The sequence below is a fragment of the Tupaia chinensis genome, unplaced genomic scaffold (genome assembly GCF_000334495.1).
Source record: "Tupaia chinensis unplaced genomic scaffold, TupChi_1.0 Scaffold000332_1, whole genome shotgun sequence".
In the NCBI taxonomy this organism is placed as follows: Eukaryota; Metazoa; Chordata; class Mammalia; order Scandentia; family Tupaiidae; genus Tupaia; species Tupaia belangeri.
The window spans coordinates 1,933,590-1,942,796 of NW_006159826.1; positions in this window are offsets into that span (position 1 = coordinate 1,933,590).

A 9,207-nucleotide genomic window follows, 5' to 3' on the forward strand; every position below is an offset into this window, starting at 1 on the left:
TGAACTCAAAAGTGGCCTACATTTAACAAGGTTAAGATGTGAGCATTTCCTTGGCATGAAGGAAGGATTCCAAAGGCATAGGGAGGCAAGAATGTTAGACTGGGTTTAACACATGTGACCTGCACACCTATCTCCCAGCTACATATTCTAACAAGGCCCAGGGCACTCCTTTCCCTAACACACTGAGAAATGCATTAGCGTAAGGAGCAGCTGCATCCTTGAAAATTTTGCTCTGGGACTGCATTCTTTGGCATGCAGTGTGTTGGTAGGGATGCTGACACTGACATGGGATTTTGGCAGTGAAAGTTGGATTCTGGAGAAGCAGGAGGCAGGTGGTGTGGCTTGACCCCCGAAGGCATGAGAGATGCATCTACCAGGGAAGAGCAGCAGGTTCATGCTAGTATCCATAAAGCTTGGTCAATGGGGAATCTTTGGTAATGGCTAACTGAACATGGTATCCTTAGCAATACACAATATTGACTGATTGGAAAAAAGAGAGAGAGCCTCTAGGTGTGGGACTCAAAAGCCTGAGTCACAACTACAGACAGTTCTAGCCTCTCTCCCAGTTCCCAGACTTGCCTCAACTCAGGCCAGGACTGCTTGAGGATGAAGCCTGCCACACTGGTGAGTATAGGCTAAGAATTTTCCTCCACATCTAAATCCAGTCAAGGTGCTCTACAGTCCCACTGGCACATTCTCTCTGCCTGCTGGCATGACACTAAGCTTCTCAGCAGAGGGAGCCAGAGAAACACTGAGAAGAGGAAGGGTTTCTTTTTCTAGTTCAATGCTTCCCTTCCATCTTACTCCCCTGGCATCTCACTAACACGAGGTCCCCAGGGAACTCACCTCCAGCAAGGTTCAGTAGGACCCAGCTGGCAGCTCCCCGGGTGTTCAGGTGTCCTCCTAGCTGGCTTCCTGAAAAGTTCAATCTCCCCAGCATTCCCAGGGAGCCCAGCCTGCCCCGCCTCAGCCAGAGTCCTAGCAAGTTCAACAGCACCCCATGCAAGCAGCTTCTCAGCAAATTCCTTTGGCACCTCAACAAGTGGTTTCCTGCACACCAGCTTTGACCCACCAAATAGGAACCACTGGCCCAGGACAAACCAGTTCATTTCTGTTTTTTTCTGAGTGATTAAAGGTGGCTTAAACAATAAGATGTTTATTTCCACACACAGCAGAATGAGGCAGGCAGTTCCCTCGGAAGTTTGACTTGGAAATCAGACAAATCCACCATGAGTCACACGAAGCTAACATTGTCTGTGAAAAGGAGTAAATCTTCCCTAGAAGTCACAAAGGGCCCCAGTTAAGACCCTGTTGGCCAAAGCTGGGTGTTCTCCGTGCCCTAACCACCAGTGGGAAGGGAATGAGGCCCATCGGTGGGTTCAGGCCCTCCAGGGACTGGAGTGGGGTGTCACTGACAACGGGGCAGAGGTGGTGGCTTCTGCCACAGGCACTGCCAATGTGACGACAAGACCCTGAGCCTGAGGCTGGTTAGAAAGTGCAAGGTAGCTCCTGAAAGCTTCCCACAAACTGAGGGCTCATTAGGTGTGTCCTCGCCAAGGCCACTGGTGTCTCTGGTTGCTATGCTCAAAAAGGAGAGAGTGCATTCCTGGCACACCTGCAGCATCTCTCCAGGGTGGAGTCATGAGTGCAGAAGGAGGGGAGGCTTTCTCCCTCTGGCTGCATTCATCAAGACAGGCTCTCAGAGGGTGTTCTGGAGTCTTTTTGGTGGAAGGCCTTCCCTCTGCATTCATACGGCCTTTCTCAGGTGTGAGACTGCCAGGAGTGAACAAAATTGGACTGCAGCTTCAAACTCTCCTAGACTGGTGGTACTTTCACACAGCATGAGTTCAAAGTTTGGCCAGAAGGTTTCCCAACCTTTGCCTTACTCCTGATCACTTTCTGGGTTTTTAGCTTCCCTCTCAGAATTGTTACTGCAGGTTTCAAATTTTTCAGATTTGCAAACATTTGCATTTCCATAATGAGATATCCTGGGGATAGGACCCAAATCTAAACACAAAATTCACTTGTTTCGTACATACTTAGTACTCTTAGCATGAAGTGATTTTATTTAGTATTTTTGTATTGTGGCATTTTGATCATGACCTATCATATGAGGTCAGGTGTGTCATTTTCAACATGTGGCATCATATTGGCACTCAAAAACTTTCCAATTTTGAAGCATTTCAGATTACGGATTTTCAGATTAAGGACACTCAACATGTAGTTTTATCATGATTAATAGTAAGTGTTTACACTACTGGGATTGCATAAGTACAAATCATTGTAGAGTGATTATTGGTGGTATGTTCCTCAGTTTTCTAAGCACTTGTCAATAATTCAATCCAAACACCTAAGTAAATCCTGCTCAGTATGTTCTGATAGACACAATATTGGAGCAGCAGTATTGTGATGCTCTGCAAAGCTGATCCACGTGAGAAAGTCCAGGTTCATGTCTGGAGACCTCCCCGAGGACCTTGGACACATGTGTGTCCATGATTGGGGGCCGGCCAAGGCTAAGGGTAGATTGTAGTAACAAGATCTCATTAGGACTGCTGTCTTTTTGTCTCCCTCTCTCATGGAATAAGCTTTTTTAAAAAATCTATATTCTGAAGCTACAGTGTTGTTGTTTGTGTTCTAATAATTAAAACATCTTCTCTGTAGCTAACACCACTGGTGGCCTTCTGTGCCAGGTACCCAGCTGCCATTTGGGCACCTGTCACTATGCTCCTGGTGAATCACCTCGCCTCTCTGGTTGGATCCTCCACTTCCTGTATACACTGTCTTCTCCATTCTTCATTTTGGAGAGATACAGTAATAGTCCTTAAGTAATCTCTGCAGAAATGGCATATGAAACATACATTTTTGAAGGGCCTTCTAGATTTTTCGTTTGACTTTTAATCTGTCCAGAAATAATTTTCCTATACAATTCTGGGAATAAAGGTCCACACTGCTCTCGTTTCCAGTATGACATTTGAGAGCTCTGAAGCCACTCAGATTCCTGATACTTGGTTTCCTGCTTATTCTCTCCAGTAGACCTCCCGTGTGCTGAAACTGCAGTGATGTGTCTTTGTAAGGGTCTTCCTTCTCACCTTGTTAACCTAGGTTAGCCTTGAAATTTAGGAACTTAGAGCCTTTGCTCTAAGCTTTTCTTTTTTTCCCTTAGAAATTTTTGCCATAGGACACATGTGCTCACCAGAGACAGAAAGTGAGGAAATGACTCCCCAGGGAGAATGGCCACACTCCAGTCCCTTCTTCTCTACTCTTCTCCTGGGATTTTGGGCACACGTGCATAGGTACCCGGCGTGAGTTTCAAGTTGCTGGGTCTGGGACTAAAAACCAGTTAGCCACCTGGGAATCCATCACCTTAACTACTATGCCACCTGCTGGAATTCTTTGTTAGAATTCTTTGTTAGAATCCACTCAAGAAGGCAACAGGGCCTTTTTAGATTAGTGATATTCCTCAGCGAAATCTGTTTCTGCTTTATTCCCTGCCTAGCAAAGATTACTTAGCTGAGGATTTTACACACTGAAGGCTGAAGCCCCTCCTTCGATTTCCCACTGGGTTGAGGCACAACTGCCCAGCTGTGGGGAGCGGAGAGTCTACTTCTGTCCCCTTGGCTTCATCCTTCCTTCCCACTTCTTCCAAAGGTGCCTGGAACTCCAAGTCAAGAGCCTTTAGGAACTGTGCAATGCAAATCACATTCTCAGCTATTCCCATTTCATTCCTGCAATGCAGTTTTCTCAGATGTTGCTAAATCAGTTACCATTCACCTATTTTCTTGAGAGTTCCAATTTTTGTTGCTTTTGAAATTTTTAATTATTTTTTATATTCAATCACTATGTAGCATAAGAACTTCACAGCATGTATATACTGTAAATTAGCCCAACGATATTACTTATATGTTACTATCAACACATAATTTTCCACTTTTGTGTCCCTTAAATGTTTTACTTCATTTTTCCCCTTGATTCCCTCCCTCTCACACTTCACCTTTCCCACCTTCCTCCTGCACTGTCTTTAGTGTCCACAGTTCTATGCTTTAATATCTTCCAATCTTTCAGTTTCTGCTATAAAGTGCAGACATTTGGCATTAAGTGGGACATACAATGCCTCTTTTTCATAGTCCAGCTTCCTTTGCTTAGCAGTAAATCTTTGATATTCATCCACTTTCTATCAAACACCAAGGTCTCATTGTTTTCTATGGCTGAGTATTATTCCATAGTGTACATGGGCCACGCCTTTTTATTTTTTATTTTTAGAGAGAGAGATTTTTTGCTATAGGAGTGTGTGCTCACCAGAGAAACAGAAAGTGAGAAATCACCCCCCAGGGAGGATGATCATGCCGCAATTCCTTCTCCTCCATTCTCCTCTTGGGATTTTGGGAACGCACACACGCATGTCCAGTGTAAGTTTTAAGCCACCAGGTCTAGGAGTCAAATCACAGTTGAATACATACAAGTGCAGGGACATAACTATTACACCATCTGCTGGTGCCAATGTGGTACACTTTTTCAATCCATTCATCTGTTTATGAGCATTTGGTTTGGTTAGATGTCTTAGTAATTACTGGATATGCAAGTGTTTTTCTGACTGAGTTTATTCCTGTCCTTTGGGTAGATACCCAGGAGTGGAATTGCTGGATCATATGGTAGTATTTGTAGATTTTGGAGGACCCGGCATATCATTCTATACTGGCTATACTCATTTACATTCCCAACAACAGTGTAGGTGAGTTTCCTTTTCACCACAACCTTGACAGCACTTTTTTTTAATCTTAGCCATTCTGACTAGGGTTAAGTGGTTTTGATTTGCATCTCCTTTATGATAAGGGATGTTGAACATTTTTAATATGCTTTTTTTATATGCTCTCCTCCTAAGAGAATTGATTGTTCAGCTCTTTTGCCCATCTTTTAATTGAGTTATTTTTTGGAGGTAAGATGCTTGAGTTTCCTGGGACCAGCGGCAGCATAATGGTTACATTGCTAGGTTCCCACATAGTCAACCATGGTTCGAGTCCCAGATCTGGTGGTTTAAAACTCATGACGTGTGTGTGTGTGTGTGTGTGCCCGCCCAAGATTCCAAGAGGAGAATGGGAGAGAAGGGACTGCAGTGTGGCCATCACCCCTGGGGAGTGATTTCTCATTTTCTTCTGTCTCTTCAGAGAGCACACGTGCTCTATAGAAAAAAAAACTGTCTAGAAATTAAAAAAAGATGACTGAATTCCCTACATAGTCTGGTTGTCAATCCCTGATCTGAGGCACAGTTTGCAAATATATTGTCCCATTCTGAGGGTAGTCAATTTACTCTAGTTATTCTTTCTTTTGCTGTGCAGCTTTTTAACCTGATGCCTCACTTGTGTATCTTTGGTATTACTGTCTGTGCTCAGGGTGGAGGGTCTCACTTAAGAAGTCATTGCCTACTCTGATGTCTCCAAGAGTTTCCCCTGTGTTATCCAGGATAGTCTTATAGTTTGAGGTCTTAGGTTTAGATCTTTGATCCATTTTGAGTTGATTTTAGTTAGTCGTGAGAAATAGGGGTTCCAGTAACATCTTTCTGAAGGTAGATACCCTGTTTTTCCAGCACCATTTGCTAACCAGATTTTCTTTTTTTCACTGTATTATCTGGTACCCTTTGTCAAAAATCAGCTGTATGTTTTAGCATTTATTTCTGGAGTCTCTATTCTGTTCCATTGGCCTACCTGCCTATTTTTATGTCAATACCATGCTGGGGTTTTTTTGTTTTTGTTCCCCCCCCCTTATTGTTTTTTTTGAGTTTTTTTTCTTATTGGGCATGTGCACTCGCCAGAAAGACAGAGAGAGACAGAGAGATAGAAAGCGAGAAATCACCCCCCAGAGGGGATGGCCACGCCACAATCCCTTCTCCTCTATTCTCCTCTCGGGATCTTGGGCACACACACACACGCGCCCAGCGTGAGTTTTCAGCCACCAGGTCCGGGACGCGAACCGCAGTCAACTACATGGGAGTCCAGCGACATAGCCATTACGCCAAATGCTGGTTCCCGAGATATATTTCTTGTAGGCAGCAAACAGAGGGTTTCTGGGTTCTTTTTTTTTTTTAATCCATTCAGCCAAGCTGTGTCTTCTGGAGAATTTAATCCATTAAAATTCAACATTATTATCAGTATTTATGTACTTGTCCCTTCCATTTTGTTTGCCATTTTCTTGGTTGTTCTGTTATTTCTTATTTGTCTCTCTTTAATTTTCCTGAAATAGTACTCCTTTTAGTACTTCTTGAAGAGCTGGTCTAGTATTCATGAACTCTTTCAGTTTTTGTTTGAGATTAATTTTTTTAATTCCCATTTGAAGGATAATCTTGCTGGCATAATATTCTTGGTTGAAATTGTTTTTCTTATAGTGTCTTGAATAAGTCTTCCCATTCTTTTCTCACCTGCATTGTTTCAGTTGAGAGGTCCAATGTTAACCGAGTAGGATAACTTTTTTTTAAGAATTATTATTTTTTTGAAGAATTATTTATTATTTAACTTTATTTACTTATTTGATCATAGAGGGACAGAGAGAGAGAGAGGGAGAAGGAAAGTAAGAAAGTAATCCACTATATTTATTTATTTATTTAATTTTAATTTGGCCAAAGAAGAGAGAAAGTGAGAAAGCAAGTCAACAGGTCTGGAACTTGAACCACAGTCGGCCATGTGGGAGTTCAGTGCCCTTAACCACCAAACCACCTGCCAACCCTTGATAGGATAACTTTTGGAGGTAAATTCTCTCCTGCCATTTTTAGAATCATGTCTTTGTGATTTTTTCTTTTTTTAAATGAACCTACGATGTGCTGTGGAGAAAATCTTATGCTGATTCTATTTGGGGTCCTTTGTATTTCTTGGGTCAAGATGTCTGAATGTTTCTCTAGATTTGGAAAGTTTTTGCAAGTATTTCATGGAATACATCTTCCATGCCCTTGTCTGATTCTTCATCTTCTGGAATATCTATTATTTGAACATTTGGGCTTTTAATAGTGCCTTATATTTCCCATATATTGTGATTTTTTTTTTTTTTTTTCTTTTGGTAATTATCTAAGTCTGAGGTTTTGCCTTCCAGATAGGAGATTCTGTCTTCTGCATGGCCCAATATACCATTTATTAATATCTTCAAAATAGGTCTTGATCTCCTATATTACTGTCTTCATCTCTAAAAGTTGTTTGATTTTTATGATTATCATTTTCAAATCCTGGAAAGATTTCCTCATCTCTGCCACTGTGAATATTCTAAATTAATTTTCTGACCTTTGTGCAATTCTTGTGTTGTCTGTGGTTGAAGAAGAGTTCTGTTCCGTTGAGGGAGAGATGTTCCTTGTTTTCCCATATTTCTTGTGCCTCTTTGCTAGTTTCTAGTCATATAATGAATTATACACTTCTTCCTACTTTTTTTGGTGTCAATTCTGTAGTGTCATTCTGTAGTATCAGGGAGGAAGAAGAGCCATATTTCTCAGATGTGTTCTTGGTAGAGGGCCTTGACTGCCAATCAGAGAAGGGTGTATACAGGCAGCTTTAAGTGTTGGTTCCTTTCCCAGTGTCAGGATCAGGTGCACCTGAGGCCAAGCTGAAGAGATTCAACTAGAGGGGGGAGGAGTTGTGGGGTGCACATGCACCATGCAGTTCAGTAAATCATGAAAACATAAAATACTCCTGAGTGGGTTGAAGGCAGCAAGAGGTCTGAAGGGGTCCTCCTGCCTCAGTTAGTCTCTCACACATTGCAGTTGGTCCCTGTTCCATGGTACAAGTTAGGAAGATTAATGGTGGCAGGACGGATGTGACAGGGGCCTATCTGGGATGTACCTGGGGTAGTCAAAAGGCAACAAGAGGCCTGAGGCAGTCTTCCTGCCTCAGCTGGTCCCACTCACTGCTGCTTGTCCCTGGCTGCATGGTACAGGCTTGGGGGATTAATGATGGTGAGTTTGTTGGGTTTTTTTAATACCCTAGTGAAGTTACACTAAAAAGAAAACAACAAAACCTATTACTTTGATGGGATTCTGAGGAGGAGCAATGGTAAATGGTCTCATGTAGCTGAACAAAAGGCTGAACAATGAAGCCTTTATTCTGAGAACCCACATGTCCAGCTGAAAACTGTGAGTTCCATTATCTAAGATGGAAATAGCTGAGTGGAAGGTGGCAATTACTGCCCCACAATTCAGCTGGTTCTGAGACAGAGAAACTGAGGCTGCTGTGATAAAAGCCTTCCTCTCAGTGGGAGTGGCATGGTTCAGGTATAAGGAATGAGTACAGAAACAAGTACAGAGACCATACTAGGGAGTCACTGAGGTGAATAAATGTCTTTATTTAGTTAACTCACTGCAGGGTTCATCCCAACTCTTTGCTTACACTCACACTGTCAAAACAAGTTACATATAACAACAGGGGGCCATAACAATGGTCTTGCCCAGTCTCCACCACCTTCCCACCCATGGAGCATTGTAGGGACAATGTCACCTCACTTCAGTTGTGGGTTTGAAATACCTTTAGGGGGACAACTCTTTCCAAACCAGAAACCATGAGCCACTTAGTAAAACTGGCTGTCAGGAGTTTAGTATGCAGTATCTTCGGTACTTGCCTGGAGCCCCAGAGTCCCTCAGAGCATTCAAAAACTCCCATTTTAGGGCCCTTCTCTCCCGTCATTTGATACTCCAGAGCCAGGCCCTTCTAGAAATGTGCACACCGAGATTTCACATGCTCAACATTCTTACCCACTGTGATAAACAGTCCATGAAATTAAGGCATTTTCAGGGAGTTAGAAGGGGAATAAAGCATTTATTAAAGTTATAATAATATATCAAAAATAACCATCATATTTTTGAAAGCTCTCAACTAGGCACAAGGGTGTAAACAGTCGTGGTCCCAGCCACTGCAGGCAAACCCATATTCATCACCAGGGCAGAAGAGGACAAAGGGCTGGTGGTGAGCACTGCCTTCAGCAAGGCTCCGGGCACACGGCCCGCTAATTGCCACACTTCAACACCAACACCCAACACCCAACACCAGTGCAGGAGCTGTGTGGACACGGCAAGGCAGAGCAGGGGCACTGCTAAATTAGAGCACACACAGTGATTCTGCAAACACACAAGAGCTGCGTTCCTAAAGGCCACACTCAAACTGGATCAATCACATTCATACATTACTCAGTATATCTAAGAATCTTTTTTTTTCTTTCTTTCTTTTTTTTTTTTTTTTTTTTTTT